Below are 17,025 nucleotides of genomic sequence, written 5' to 3' on the forward strand. Positions count from 1 at the left end.
TATGTATGGCTAGCATACACTAGTGCTACAGGCTTAGTGGAAGTTTCATGGAGGGGTGGATTGTGTAGCACTGGTAGATTAGTTGTGAGACAGTTAGCCTTCCTCTAGGAGTGAGGGTTGAGCGCTCGCTATGTTTATGTATTTTGTTAGGGTGTTGTGATGATACTTGAGACAAATATGGGTAGGTGTGGAAGGTACTATGGGCCAGTACTACTGAAAGCACAAGACCCATACGCATAGCAAGGAAGTCACAACCCCTATGGTGTGGTTAGGGTTAGATTCCCCGTCTTTGTGCGCAATGCCTGATATCTTCCTGTTACATTTTCAGTATGGTGGTTACAAGGTGTTTCGTGATGGGATCTGGATCAGGATCAAGACAGGACGATCAGGGTGCCCCGACACCACCCGAGGTCATCAGTCAGGATGGACTAGCATTGACAGAGGATCGAGTCAGGGAGATCATCTAGGAGGAGGTGGTTGAGATTGTTTGGAGGAAGATTCCGGAGTTGTTTGGGTCTATCAAGACCGCTATGATGGAGTATTTTGATGGCAGATACGTAGCTCTAGTTGAGACAGTTTCCATGGCAGCTACAGCGGCAGGGGGAGGAGCCGGTCAGGGCTTCCAGTACCGGGACTTCGACAACACGAAGCCGTCAAATTTTGATGGGATTCAGGACCCTATAATAGCCATGAGGTGGCTATCGGACATCGAGGGGTGCTGTTTCACATGTTCCTGCTTGACTGACCAGAAGGTCAGGTGTGCCCTAAACATGTTGAGGTCCGGGGTGAAGGACTGGTGGAGGTTGATGACAAGGCCTTATTCGGATGAGCGGAGAGCTGCAGTTTCTTGGGACCAGTATACGGAGATGTTCTGCTCCCGTTACATTCCCCGGGTCGAGTGTGAGCAGCTAGCTCAAGAGTTCTTGGAGTTGAAGCAGGACTCGGAGTCGGTGACGGAGATCACCTGTATGTTCACTGAGAGGGCGATGTTTTGCCCAGACTTTGCTTCCGAGCCGGCTCAGATGACACGATATCTGAGCATGCTTAAGACTGACATTAGACAATTCGTTGCTAGCTAGCGATGTGATACGTTATTGGATTTATAGGAGGCCGCCAGGCGGCGGGAGATGGAGAATGAGTTATAGTTGCGTGAGCAGAGGCAGTCCCCGGTGCAGTCTCAGCCGGCGCCGAAGCGGTCCAAGACCGATGATTCTAGGATTGGAGAACAGAGCAGTCGCACTCGTGCGAAGTGCGGGAAGGTTCATACCGGAGTTTGCAAGTCTGGTGGTGCGTGTCACAAGTGAAGATGGGAGGGGCATAATGCGAGGGATTGTCGATAGTTGGCCCCAGTTCAGGACGTGAGGATTAGTTATCACTGCCATCAGGTTGGTCACCTAAAGACCAACTATCCACAGCTTTCCACCTTGAGGACTACTATTACGGGTCAGGGGAGAGCAGAGCCTTCGAGGGCTCAGGGACGTTCCTTCCAACTTACGGCAGAGGAGGTCGAGTCAGCACCAAATGTGGCGGCAGGTATGTTTCTATTCTTATCTTACTGTTTATGATTCTATTGTGAAAATTTTCCTCCTCATTCTGCATGTGTCATTAGAATATAGTAAGGTTAGAGGAGTTTAGTATCGAGGGGTTAGAGATGGTTAGTCTCCAAGGGCGTTGGGAATGGGGAGTTAGGATAGAGGATCACCATTCCAAGGGAATTAGTGGTGAAACGAAGATACAAAAGTGTTCAGCCGGGATATGGTGTCAAACCCCCAAACCGAATTGGTAGAAACATTCGGGGGCGGAGGACGTCATGTACCGTATCACAAAAATGCATCATAGTAAACAAGCAACAACATCATCCATTGCATTAATAGTATAATTCAATACAAGTGTGTTCTGTGTAATAATAAAAAGACACTAAAAATAAATGATTAAAGGGAAAACTGCAATAAAGTCCCTACATATTGGCCTCATAATCGATTTAGCCCTTATATATATTTTTTTTCAATTAAGTCCCAAATACCGGTAATCGTATTCAATTTAACCCTTTGACCCGGTCAACAGGTCATCCAACTTTTAAAAATTACATTTTCGGCGTAGATTTCAAAATTTATTACAAATTTGGTCCAAAATTTACACTTTTGGCCCAGATTTTAATTTTTTTTTACAAATTTAGTCCAAAATTTACCCTTTTTGCCCAAATTTTAGGATTTTTATTATGAATCCATCCTAACTTTAGTTTTCTTTACAACTTTTTTTCTCAAATGTTTGTTTCTAATATGTTTTTTCTTTAAAACTCATATTTATACAAAAGAAAAAACATATTTTCACATAAAAATCTTATTTTTTCTATATAAAAACTTTTTTAAAAAACTTTTTTGTATATGAAATATCTAATTATAAAAATAGGTTTGGATCATTTGTGTGATTTCTCTTAAAAAATCAATTAAGAAATTAAAAGTAAGCCTAAATTATACTATTAAATTATAGTTTGTCAAAAACTAGTTACACTCATTTTAATATTATTTATTTGTTCTTTAATCACATTTATAGGAAAAGTTTAAATAATAGAAGATGTTACATGTTGAAAACTTCATATTTTTTGTTTCTCGCTGAATACATGTTCATACATATAGTTCATCATCACTTTGGATTTCTTTATTTAAACTTCTTTGTAAAATCGAATTCATGTGTCAATTTTGTTTGTTGAAATAACAAAAAAAACTATCTAGAAAGGAGCAATTGTCATTTGTCGATAAGAAGGTTTTTGGCAGAAAATGGCATTTAACAAATGTAAAAAAGTATTACAAACGTTGATAGTTACAACTCCTACTGAAATCAATATGGATTGTCATATATGAGATTAGAACAACTTTACATACCTTTTGTCATATATATGTGATCGAATGTATGATTTAATTTATGAAGATGCAACAGATTGAAAAAATACATATAAACAACTATATTAAAATCTCATAGAAAAAAGAATACACACTAAATAGAGCACATATTAAAATCTCTATACTAATAGTATAATTTAGGGTTACTTTTAATTTAGTGTAACTAGTTTTTGACAAACTATAATTTAATAGTATAATTTAGGGTTACTTTTAATTTCTTAATTGATTTTTTAAGAGAATTCACACAAATAATCCAAACCTATTTTGATAATTTGGTATTTCATATACAAGAAAGTTTTTATATAGAAAAAATAAGATTTTTATGTGAAAATATGTTTTTTTTTGTATAAATATGAGTTTTAAAGAAAAAACATATTAGAAACAAACTTTTGAGAAAAAAAGTTGTAAAAAAGACTAAAGTTAGGATGAATTCATAATAAAATTCTAAAATTTGGGCAAAAAGTGTAAATTTTAGACCAAATTTGTAAAAAAAAAATTAAAATTTGGGCCAAAAATGTAAATTTTGGACCAAATTTGTAAAAAGTTTTGAAATCTGGGCCGAAAATGTAATTTTTGAAAGTTGGATGACCTGTTGACCGGGTCAAAGGGTTAAATTGAATACGATTACCGGTATTTGGGACTTAATTGAATAAAAAATATATATAAGGACTAAATCGATTATGAGGCCAATATGTAGGGACTTTATTGTAGTTTTCCCATGATTAAAATAAAGACGAATCTGAAAGTGCTCCATCTTCTCAAAACCTGCCATCGGTACCTGTCTACTAATGACCTGAGAATACAAGTTGTTATTTTGAAAGAGAGGATCAACGTTTAAGTTGCTGAGTTCATAAGCATTTAGTGTCAAACGTTGTATAAGTTTGAAGAAAAGTGTTTGTATATGTTGTAAATATCTGTAAATGTTTGAAATGAAAGTTTGCTGTAAATGTTTGAAATCTCTTAGAAAATCCTATATTTTCTAGTGAAATGCAACTTTCTACAAAGACCTGAGTGTTCTAAATGTGTGTATCTCGTAAGAGTGTGTGTTTTTCCCAAGTGTGACTATCATTATCAAGTATAGTTTTACATTATCATTTATGTGAGAAGATCACAATGTGAATGCAATGGGAAAATAATTAAGTACCGTAGTGTTGTATATAGTAACTACTGTTGTACTAACTACCTTAAATCAATTATTAATTAAGGTATAATGTGATATGATTCTAACCATGCTTGATCGACTAGTGGTAAACATGACGCTCGAAGGCGTCGAAAAGTTATGACATTCGTCACCCGTAGACCTACAAGTCCCACTGTAGCTAGCAACAAGGTGTAGGATGGTTAGTCCAGTACAGATCTATACAGAAATTCACGCTCTCCCTCCAGGAGACTCTGGTTAGAAAACGAGACACAACAATATGATGCCATGCCCCGAAGTAGTGGCTCACATTTACGTTATAGTATTCTTGTATTTGTATAGTATGATCCATCTGTTCTAGTGTATTGTATGTTCTTATTGAATAGTATGTAGTACGTTCTCTTTGTATAGTGTATAGTAGGTTCCACCTTGTTTCTTGTTATAGTATGTTTGGACTGACTCATGTATGAACTGACTCTTGTATTTTTTATTGTACTAGAAGTAGTGAGTAGTAATCTCCTAAACTATACCTATTATAGTTTACTAGTAATGTTGTTTGAATGATTGAGTATGTTTGTACTCATTTGTTATCTAAAAGCATTGAACCAATGTAAGAACTTTTATATCTATACATATATACATGATATATAACTAAGATTCAAATGGCATTCGGACAAACAACCGATACCCTAAGTCCACAACCAAGCAAGGAACAGGAAATAAAGCAAGTTATCAGTCCTAGGTCCTTTCAACCTTATTTATATTACTATATCCGAATAGACGTGATTTTGACTATATATATATATATATATATATATATATATATATATATATATATATATATATATATATATATATATATATATATATATATATATATATATATAAGCTTTAAAAGAGTTTGATACAATGTTTCGAAATAGTTGTTTGATAACATAGATTTGAAGTATAAGGAATTCATCTATTTGATAGTTATTAATCACATGTGATTGATATAATAACTATAATGTTTCAAATTGTATCTCCACCCCCCATAAAAGCATTTAAAATTATTTAAAAGGTTAGTTAGGGGTATGAACTCACCTGAAGTGAGTGATGCAAATGAAAGATTATATAGGTTGCTAAGTGTCAAGTGTAGACTCGAGCACACACGGACCATATTTAGCATATAATGACACATATATGGATATAATTAGTGTTTATATAACTTAATCATGCAAGGAAACACCTTAGGGACTAGGAAACACTTTAATGGAAGTGTTATAATCACTTGTAATTGCACATAGAGGGGTTTATGGCCACACATGGAGTTCACGGCCATGATGTTTACGACCCAAGGAGTTTGCAGCCATGATGGACAATCGACATGAGGCCGAGGCTTAAGCCGGGGTTAGAGTCCACGGAATGGATCAAGAGTTTGGAACCCCAAGTGGGTGAGAGCAGTCTGCATGGGAAGGACCACCAGGAGAGGTGGTCCAAGGAGATGCTCAACAATTTAGAGCGGTCTGGATAGACTGAAGGTCGGTGGGGCGTACTAGTTAGGCCGAAGGCTCGGAGAACGGTCCAAGTAGGGTGAAGGCCCGGAGGGGCGGCCCAGACATGTTGAAAGTTCTGAGAGTGGTCCAAATAGACTGAAGACCTGGTAAGGCAGTCCAGTCATGCTGAAGACTTTGTATGTGTTTGTAGATTTGTGTGCAGGTATTGAGCATGCTGCTACGCTCTAGCAATCAGTAGGTCTGTCCGCAAGTATTGAACACGCTGATGGATTTAATGGGTTTTAGCCATAAGAACTTTCCTATGTTCGCATGCAAAACCCTAATGCTCGGATCTAGGCTTTCTAATTAAACATGCTATTAATCCAAGACTTCTAATAACTATTTAGGCTAAATAACAACATTGAAACAGATCTAGAACCATACCTTTGAGTTCCTTGTTGATCTTGTTGTTTTGGAGCTTCTAGAGTCACAAATGTCACTCCTCTAATGGCTTACAAACACCAAAGCAAGGAGGATGATTTGGGAGAGAGGAGAGGGGATGGAATTCGACCAGTGATTCTCTACTTTAGGTGAAGTATTGAATTCCATCAGCCATAGGGTCTATTTATACTTGTAGACTCCTTAAGGGTTACAACCTAAACCCTAATTGGATAATCTTCTCTTAAGGCTATCCAAATCCTTTCCATAGATAAGCCTTGGACGAATTTAGCTATCCTTTAGCTTCTAGAATTCGTCCCTTGTATATCTATAAGGATTTACAGTCTAAAGCTTAACTATCAAACAATTGACAGTTTATACCCTTTTATTTAATTAATCTCTTTAGGTCACCAAATTAATTCCAATTAATTCTATGACTTATATTAATTAAATAACAATATATTATTCTCATAATATATTAATAATATTTACTCTCTCTTAATCATCCTATCAAGTTGCTATGGTGAAGGCAACCCAAAAGGACCATGCACAATCGGGTCAAATACTTGCCTATTATAGTTGCAGCCTTAGACACTATTCCAACAGGATTATGCTGAAGGCTTTGTGTGGGTTTTTGATAGTTATATGATCAGTTTCTGAGTGTATATGTGTTATGTGAGTAGGGTTGAGGCGGTCCTGCCCTATACAGTAGGTCAAGATACCCAGTACGGGCCGACTAAAAGTCGTAGGCACGGAGGCTCAAAAGGAGCGGTGGGGTTGAGGCGGTAGGCCAACAAACCCTAAGAATTCCAACTCAATAGTTGAATTGATTTCACATGTTGGTATTCCAATCTAGGGTATTCCATCCTGAGGATGACCGGACCCTATGATCAATTGGACTTGGCATATTGGTATTCCCGCCCGAAGGTTGGTATGGGCTACATATGAGTGGCGTACTGGTGGGCCAGTAGTTGTAGGTATGTTGATGATGGTTCGAGTTATTGTGACGTGTCTTGGGTTGATTTCATCTGTGGAAGAGCCATAGTGTGTCTGAAGTGAGGAGGAGATGGCTCGCTGGAGATCAGGTAGGAGATGAGGCTGTTGTGGATCATGTAGTGTTCATTGTGTTAGCAGAGGCTAATAGCAGGGTGTGGAAGCAAGTCCAGCCAGTCAGTTTTCTTTTCGGGACACGCATGGGACTGCTGTTTGTGTGGGTCTTTTGGTTTAGTAATCGGTGAGGCATCCGGTGTTGCGGGTAGTGGACAGACAAGTGTGACCAGGGAGGTTTCGACTTCGTCTAGGAAACATCATATGGTAGCAGGAAGAGTTGAAGTGGGTGTATGATTTGGGATTCGTGTGTAGGATGCTAGGGTATTCCATCCTACGCATGACTGGACCTATCGTAGGCATGCCTGGTATTCCATCTAGAGGATAATTGGGCCAGGCATGGGTGTTTGTGTTTCAGTGGATTGATTTTTGTATCATGATGTGGGACAAATGTCCCGTTAGCACAAAGGGTTCACCTCATGAAGATGGAAAGTTGGGTTTCTGATACGTTGGATCATCAGGATTATGTCAGTTGGAAAAGTGGCTTGTAGGATAGACCTTTTTAAAAGGTTCGGTTGGGTTTCACATCATCTTTCACATTTCGCAGTTGCGAAAGTGCATCATGGATTAGGAGGCGGTAGTATTGTTGGATGACATTCAGGTCGGTGAGCACCTTTGTTATGTTAAGAGGCATGTGGCCATTCTGGAGAGAAGGGTGAAGGTGCTGTGGAACAAGGAGGTACCTTTGGAAAACATACAGTGGGAGCCCCAAAGGGGTCCGAGTGGACGTGGGAGCCAAAGGCAGAGATGCGTGAGCACTATCCAAGGTTGTTCAGCGCAGCAGACTTCGAGGACGAAGTCTAGTTCAAGTGAGGGAGAATTGTAACGCCCTGATTCCCGATTCTTAATTTGTGGTTATTGTTTCTCATGATTTTAAGGTCTACTCGACGAGTTAGTTGCCTTACTCGCCGAGTAGCAGCGGGTTGGTCTACGTGTTCAAGTGACCTACTCACTGAGTCCAAGAAGGGACTCGATGAGTAGGAGCTGGAGGATGAATTCCTAATTCTGGGGTTTTGCACCCTATTTAAAGGTCCTTAACCTTCCTTCCCAGCCTCCCTTGTCACCTTCACATCTAGAGAAATCCTAATAGCCAGCTAGTCTCTATTCTTGAGTGTGTGAGACCAAAAGAGAGTGTATTGGAGCATTTCTTGAACAGTTGAGAGCTTGGGACAAGAAAGAGCTTGTAGATCCAGCCTTTCCAGTATTGTGGCATCAAGATTAAGGTATAAAGCTACCACCTTTACTTTTCACTGCTTAGATCTCCCCTTTGTGGAAGAAAATGGTCATTTCTAGGGCAAGATAGAGTCATTTCCAGTTTTGAGCTTGTCACAAGGGAAAAGTTTCAGATCTTAACTCCCTTAGGCTTTGTGGACAGAAAGCCTCAAGCTTTATGAAGCTTTGACCCTCCTTCATGTCCAAAACCCTCTCCTAATGCTAGTTATGAGTGTTTTAGTTCCATAGAGCCTTGCATGCACGTAAAGTTAGCAACTTTACATGATAACAACACCTTAGGAGTCTAGATCTACAGTTTGGAGCCTTGGTTTCACGAAGAAGCTTCTATATGGGTGAAGAACTGATGGGACTCGGCGAGTTGCATGGTCAACTCGACATGTACGATGAAGATTATCGTGGACTCGACGAGTTAGATGAGTGACTCAGCGAGTTGGCTAGGGTTTTCCCAACCTTTAGACATGTATGAACTAGGCAAGTTGGAAGGGAGACTCGACGAGTCGGCCAATGAGTTTACGACCTCCAACCTTGGAAACTCAACTGGGTCACTCTAGTGACTCGGCGAGTTGGATAGTTATGCAAGGAACTCGGCAAGTAGCTAAGGGTACTCGACGAGTTGAGGTCAACATGGACTATTGACCTTGACCGTTAACTTTGACATTGACCAAGGGTTGACTGGTTTGACTTTTGAGGATAATTGGTTAGCGGGTATTTATGAATTAGATCATTGATGGTTATAGGTGTTGGAGTTTGGGGAAGTGTTTCGGGAGCGTGATTTTGTGGTTCAGTCTGGCATTGCAAGGTGAGTTATCCTGACTATATCAACAGGGTCTATGGCACCAAGGCCGACCCTTTATCGGATTTGGATCTGGGTATTTACTTGATATGTTTATCGATATGTTAGATCTACATGCTGGTAGATAGGATGGTATTATATTGGTGGCTTGGTTTAGGTTGGTGTCCTCGTACATAGGATGATTTTATGTTAGTGACCGGTTAGGTCGGTATCTTGGTTATAGGATGGCTACTGTGTTAGTGATCTGTTAGATTGGTATGATTATTTGTTATATACATACCAACGTATGATATTTATGTGCAAATGATTGTTTGATTAGTATGGGGGATTGGTTGAGGCGGGTCCTGCTTCGTGTTGTAGGCCAATATACCTAGGGCAGACCGCATAGACTGCAGGCCCAGGAGGGCACCTAGTCAGGCCGAAGGCCCGAGGAGTGGTCCGGGTAGGCTGAAGGCCTGGAGAGGGCGGTCTAGACGTGCCGAGGCTTGGAGAGTGGGCCAGATAGACTGAAGTCACGATGCGGGCGGTCCAGTCATACTATAGACTCAGAGAGTGGACCAGGTGGACTGAAGGCCCGGTGCGGGCGAACCAGTCACACTGTAGACTCGTAATGCATGGTTGTTCTGTTACTTATATGTTTATATGATATGGCTATCAGTCTGATGTTGGTATTTTGGTGGTAACTCACTAACGTTTCGGGCTTACAGTTTCAGTTTATTATTTCAGGTTCAGCAGATGGCCGCGCGAAGGAGAAGGCGTGACCGTCCTTTTCCTCGATTGACGATTATAATTTCTGGGAACTTTGTTGTTTAAACTATTTTGAAAACAAATTGTAATAATTGAATGGTTTTAAACAATTTAAAAAGTTTTAAATTGGCTCGAATTTTATGGATGTTACAAAAGTTGAAGAACCCTACATTTTATAGTTGCAAAAATCAAAGATGAGAGAGTGAGAGAGAGAGAGAGAGAGAGAGAAAATGAATTTTTCGGTGCAGGAATACGTCTCTAGAAGGCAACCAAAAACCTCCCATATGGTCGTCCCTAAGAAACTCTAGTGTGATGCCTCACTCACCAAGCAACATGTTTTCTGGGTCGTCAAGAAAATTCTTGTGTATCATTTTTGTGTGATACAGGACGTAGGGTAAAGCCCACCATTTGTGATGCGGAATCCATGAATCAGGTCGGTCCACCTTGACTGATCCCGAACCTGTGAAAAATAAAATCTCCACAGCTCACATCTACCAATGTGTCGTGCCAAGTCCCAAGTGCACCTACATCGTGCCATTTTGTGCGTTTGCGGACAGTTAGGCTAGACGCATGTGTAGGCTTGGCCAATCTCTTGATCCACTTAAATCCTTTGAAGTCTTATTAACAGAAAATCATTATCAACCCACTTAATGTTTCTTCCCCACCTATGTGGGATAAATTAAAACTAGCCAACTTGCATTTCCCACTACAATTTCCAACACACCCCCCATTAAGTTGGAAGGTTTCATTTTGCTCTTACGGATGATGTCACTTGGGTGTCATAAAGATTAGACACTTGTTTAAGTGGAAAAACAAGAGGATACTAAATATCTGGTATCCTTATAAGTTTAAACCAAGAATATTGTGACCTCCTCGGTTTACCCCCAGACATCATCTGCCATCTTTAACTTCTCACAGAGCGCTAATATGGACTTTCATTAAAATCATTATCATGAGCCTTTAGAAGATAACCCACTCCTCTGCATTTGAAGCGGCACCACATCTACATCATATAATCAAAGTTTTACAATATCTTCGTTGCTTAAATGTCTCAAAAACATTTTTAAGAGCCTTACTCAACCTCAATCTCAGAAATGACGTATTATCCTACCTCAAATGGTGTGACATCCCTAAATTTACGGCTATTTTAAAACCTTTTGTTTATACTTTATTTAAAACAGAGTATTTCTTTTATTGCGAAATTGGTCCCAAAAATATCATTGACATGATATAATATCAAATAAAGGCATTTCATAAGAAACGTTTTCATTGATTTATAAAAGCTTGTAATGTCACAACTAATACAAAACATAAGCATAAATTAGCCTTACGTTATCTTATACCATCAGTCTACATTTCCTTGAATCTCTCATCATGCATGTAACTTTGTATCACTACCTGTGATACTAGATGCTGAGTGGTTCAGGTTGGGTAACCGAATGAGCACATAGAGTTTTCAATCCACAATAATACAATTAATATGTTTAATTACCAAACAATTAACCCGATTATCCATCCCCGTTATCTTATTTATTCTGTAACATCCCAAAAATACAAGCCAAAAATTTCACTTTTAAATACGTCATTAGAAAACCAACAGTGTAATAAAACATTTGTAATGTCATGTCATGTCAAAACCAAAGTAGGGATAATTAAACATGTTATCATAAAACAATATCAGAGTGTAATCCCAAAGATCTCGTGTGCGGAAAACCATAGTGTGATGCGTTGCGATCAAGCCGGCTCCTTTCCTTTGAACACGAAGTACCTGAAACCAAAACTGAAAACCGTAAGCACGAAGCTTAGTGAGTTCCCCCATAATACCCCATACCATGCAAGCATATAACAAACAACATTCAATTAGGAGATACGGGCCACGCCCACACTCGTGAAGATACGGGCCCCGCCCACACTTCGCTTTCTGGGAGATACGGGCCTCGCCCACACTCGTGAAGATACGGGCCCCGCCCACACTTCGCTATCTGGGAGATACGAGCCTAGCCCACACTCCACTCTCGGAGAGATACGGGCCTTGCCCACACTCAACCGCCAACTCATATCATACAAGTATCGCACAGACAACAAGTGTAAATAACTCTATCATACTGGCATATATCATAATCAACTCAACTAAGAGATACGGGCTCGGTCCACACTCTAATACTAACATCTCGTCTATACGGGCCGGCCTTGGTGCCTTAGACCCGTTACTACTAGAAGGAAACTCACCTCATACTGATGAAGTCCCGTAGACACAACCTCACACTGCTGAAGTCCCGCAGACTCAACCCCAGCTGCTGAAGGACAGATTCCCGAACTGTCAACACCAAAATAACACCCAATTAATAATTGGGTCCCAACACATAACCATAAATACATACTTGGATAATTACTACATTACCCTAAGATTGGCTTTATTCAAGTCCAAGGCCCAAACCATAGGCCCAAAGCGAACTAGGAATCAAAGCCCAACATATGGCCCAATTTTCCAAATTGGGCCCAGGCCTATACATGGTCTTATTCTAAGGCCCAACATCATACAATCATTAAGGCCCAACTATGGTCCATCTATGGCCCAATTTTCCAAATTGGGCCCAACCCCTTACGTAGGACTTACCCTAGGCCCATTAAATCATTTTAGTCCATATAATTATTCTTGGATGGTCCATTATTAATCCGATCATCAAGGACCAATAGAAAGGCCCAACAATAAACCCAAGTGAAATTAGGGTTTCACATAAAATGATGATTAGGGTTAAGTTTCCTACTTAACCCATTAAGGACTTAATCCATTAAGGACATAATCCATTAAGTCCAATATTACTTAGATTAGTATCCGCCAATGATTATTAATTAATATTCCAAGTTATTAAATAATTCTCGTGTGTCACGCTTAATTCCCCAAATTAAGATTTATTGGCATTAGGATTTTTCCAACACAAATACTAGCCCATTATTAATTTGTTGGCCCATTATTAGTTAGGGTTTTATTGGGCCTACTAAGCCCACTAGAATATCATTGAGCCCATTAGGGTTTTATTGGGCCAATTAGAGTCCATTAGACTGTAGGGTTTTCACTAAGCCCATTTGGCTTCATTGGGACCATTAGGCTAACAAGGCCCATTAGGGTTTCTAGCATCCCCAACCGAGTCAACTCACAAGACAAGCACACCGCCACCCGACACAGCGTCCGGTGGCGGCAGGAGGCAGCAGCCACCACCCTACGGTGGTGGTTTTTAGTTTTTTTTCATTATTTTTCTTTCCGGTTACATTTTACAATGCTAATCTCTAAAATAACACACACATAACTAGACTAAACACACACACACAACCACCTGTGGTGGCCGGCGGTAGCAAGTGGCGGTAGGGGGTTTTCCGACCAAGATCGCTCCAATAATCCTCACAATACAACAACTACATGAACACTCGACTACATACCCACGAAATAACGCACACTACTCGGACTTGAAACAACAACACACTCGAACGCATGAGAAACACAATCATGGCAGTCCTTTGGGGCGATAAATGGTGACCGGAGCACATGAGAGTTGCACAGGCGACAGCGGCGAGTCGTGACTGTGTGAAGCACCGAAGATCCGAGAAGAGAGAATGAAACGAGCAACAGTAACATCAGCAACGGAGGAGGGCGTTCGTTCGATCTTCGTATTCTTCACGGAGGCGAGCAGCAACAACAGTGGGCTGGAACTCGTCGGATCCGAACAAAGAACAAAGAACTCGTCGGCTAGAGGTTGACGAATGGCGGTAGGAAGGATCCTGAATGATGGCGGCATCGGTGAGGGGGCATAAGGGTGGAGAGAAGTGGCGGCTGCTTCATACGTGAATAGGGTTAGGGATGAGTTAGGATTTTTGCAATGAAGAGGTTACCGTGTATATCCCGTGTTCCTCTAAACTTTAATCCAAATGTCCATCTTCAGTCCCTCCTCACATAAATCCTTTCATTAAGAGTCTATAAATTTCCATTTAAACCCTGCCCCTTCAATTCCTTTTAAATTAAATTCAAATAATTACCACATAGCCCCTATCTTCATAAATAAATATAAACTGAGTTCGAAAATTACACTTTTAACCCTCGACTTCTAAAATGGTGGCAATTAGCTCTTCGAGACCAACACCTTGTTATATAATTATTTATTTTAGGGCTACTATTCGTTCATTAATTTATTTATTTAACTTAATAAATAAACGGGTGTTACAACTCTCCCCCACTTAAATTAGATTTCGTCCTCGAAATCATTCCTTACCATTCCTTACACACCCAATCATTCTAGTAACATAATCATCTTCCTGGGCACACCCTAGCCTTCCCAGGGTAGTCGTGACCAATCTTCTTAAAGCCCTACAATATGTAGGTGAACGAATTTCTTGCAACAAGACCACATGTAATCTATCCGAAATCTGTTATCTCGAGATGGTCTGAATCCCTGACAGACCACTCATACCAAATTATTATCGATGAATCTAGTCTGTTCGTCCCTCAACTGACTACTTAACTTCTGATAGCATGTGGTTCCCGCCATAAACCTAGGTGACAAATCCAATTACCTCTGCAGATCACTTATTCTCAGCTAAGGCTCAGCTAATCCCACTGTGGGTGACTTGCCACTCCCCAATAAGCCAGCTATTCCGTGCGCATATACAACTAAAACACACATACTATCACTGCCCAAACGTTGAAACTGGTCGTACACTGAACCGCCTAAGGCAGCATATGTTGCTACGTAGCTGCTTACCAAAAGCTACCAAGACCTCCTGGGTCTTAGTTCGCTTGCCAAACCTCTGAAATACTGGGTTTCCACCCGACTGTGGAGCCAAAGGACTCCCCACTTAGTCGCCTCACACGACTTCTGAACGATCCTTCTCTGGAACTAGTTGCCACTAGTTATCATGTTAGTGTGACTCTACTACTTTCTGATCTAACCGATCGGGTCCATACATCGAATCCTTTCATCATCAAATCCAAGACTGGAAGTGATTGCTACCGGACCAATGGTAGCCTTATCTCACACGCAATCTTGTACAGTCCATTGCTTTCCTGATCCCGTAACTGTAGTGACGCTCCTACAGTCCTATCACTGACTCAACCAGATCTAATCCATCTGGGTAATTCCGAAATCCAATCCGTGGATTTCCTTATCCTCACTACTGCACCCGAACTGGTGGGTACTGCTGTTCCTTCCTCATTCTAACAACACGCTCATGCCATCTATCAACCTAGTGAATGCTACGGCTACACTCGTAGACTTACAACACTCTATCACTATCTAGCTGCTAGTGAATGCTACGGCTACACCCGTAGACTTACAACAATCTAGCACTATCTGACTGCCTGGTGAATGCTACGGCTACACCCGCAGACTTACAACACTTTCCATACTACCTGATCGCTAGTTAATGCTATGGCTACCCCCGTAGTCTTACAACACTTTCCAAACCGGGTCGAACACACACTCGTCCTAACATACCACTGAACTTGAGTCCTAACCATGACTCTAACCTGGTTCCCAAAACTTGCTATCATATGACCCCACTCTATCAGTACCACAACCCATTCCAGTGATCAAAGCGTCATACTAACCCACAAAATCATCTACACCCTCTGGCATAGTGAGAATCAGTGCCTCGCACAACCACTGTCTGAGAGTCTCGAAGGTTGCCTGCTGCCCAGGCCCCCAACGGAAGGCCACCGACTTCTTGGTCAGTCGGTTCAAAGGAACCTCAATCTCGGAGAAGTCCCGTATAAATCTCCGGCAATAACCCACCATACCCAGGGAATTCCGAATCTCAGATGGAGACCTCGGAATCTCCCACTACATCACGGCCTCTATCTTGGCCGAATCAACTAGAATACCCTTCTGGTTGACAAGGTGGCCAAGAGATTGCACCTTGCGCAACCATAAGTCACAGTTGGGAGAACTTTATAAAAAGTCTCTCCCCCACTTAGATTCGACTAAGTCTTCACAGTACATGAGAATTGAAGGATTCCCAATCCTTCTTGCTTTCTAATATACCACTGATGACCACATGTGCTCGTCAATGCTAGCGTTTAATCACCGATTAAACCCTGAGATCTCCTATCCTTGAAAATATCGATGAGTACTCTTGAAATCTGATCCAGTCTGACACCTCGATCCATCTAACATACTGTCAATTGAAGACCTTAATCTTCACTCTAGCTGACGAATCCTCGTTCCCACTCCCATTCTTGTAGTACCATTGAACTCTGACCGGACACAGCCCATGCTAAAACACAATCCTCTTGAACATCCAATGACCAACCACTTATGCATCTAGCACCTGCGACTGATACTACCCTCTTCCTGTCACCAGTTCTGTCCTAGCAACGGTAGTGCCTTGAACTCCAAAGTTCATCCATAAACAATTACCGACCATACCTGAAAAATGATAGAACCTCTGAACGCTGACTTTATCGGAGAACAATCACTCCAACCCTGATCGAGTATCCTCTAAATAATACTCCTGCATAGATCCCGACAAAGATCCGAAATGATAACGGTATGTGCGGAACCCACTCCGCAAGATGCGTCCCTCTTTGGGTTCATCAAGGACCATTTGGCATGCAAGATGGCATATGTGATCCTTGGTAACCAAACACGAGTAGAAAAACCGACCCGAGATCTAACTTATCCAAACTTACTCATAACTCCAACGCGATTCGTATTCCCAACGTCCATCTAATAGCAATAGAAGATGACATACCCACAACATCTTGGAGGAATACTGATCACCTTCTGCTGACATGATTAACCCCGCTACCCTGTAGCAGACTAAACCCTTGGAGTGACAAACTCCCTTGTACACTATCATGTACGTGCTACACTGACTCTGACCATGCTGGCCCATTACCCGATGATCAGAAATCATGGGTCTCTTCCCGAGACCCCTACTATACGCACCTGGCACACACCTTTCCTTCCAGGGTGCTCCCAAATCGATCTCGCATCTGAAACTCTTAGAAATCATATCCTTCAGGGTCTGACACCCTATCACGCTCACTAGCTCGCTTGCCAACGGCTAAGATGCAACAACTGGAACATCCTCTGTCCCCAAACTGGGTCACAAACTCTTCCCTGAAGCTTCTTAGATTCTCCAAGACTCTCACTGATTCGAGCATGGATCCTGTTCTTTCAGTAGTACGGGCCCAATACTACC

The 17,025-nt window shown here is 41.1% G+C and overlaps 1 long non-coding RNA gene across 1 annotated transcript; it reads right to left on the reverse strand.

The window, feature by feature from the left end:
- Positions 1–11,312: 11,312 nt before the first annotated feature.
- LOC144999882 (uncharacterized) lies at positions 11,313–13,714 on the reverse strand. The gene is made up of 3 exons (XR_013661030.1): positions 13,167–13,714; positions 12,061–12,148; positions 11,313–11,599 (listed from the first exon to the last, which is right to left on the reverse strand). It is a non-coding gene; the product is annotated as an uncharacterized LOC144999882 (long non-coding RNA).
- Between the last annotated feature and the right edge of the window lie 3,311 nt (positions 13,715–17,025).

The sequence above is a fragment of the Lactuca saligna genome, chromosome 6 (genome assembly GCF_052625555.1).
Source record: "Lactuca saligna cultivar CGN05327 chromosome 6, ASM5262555v1, whole genome shotgun sequence".
Lineage (NCBI taxonomy): Eukaryota > Viridiplantae > Streptophyta > Magnoliopsida > Asterales > Asteraceae > Lactuca > Lactuca saligna.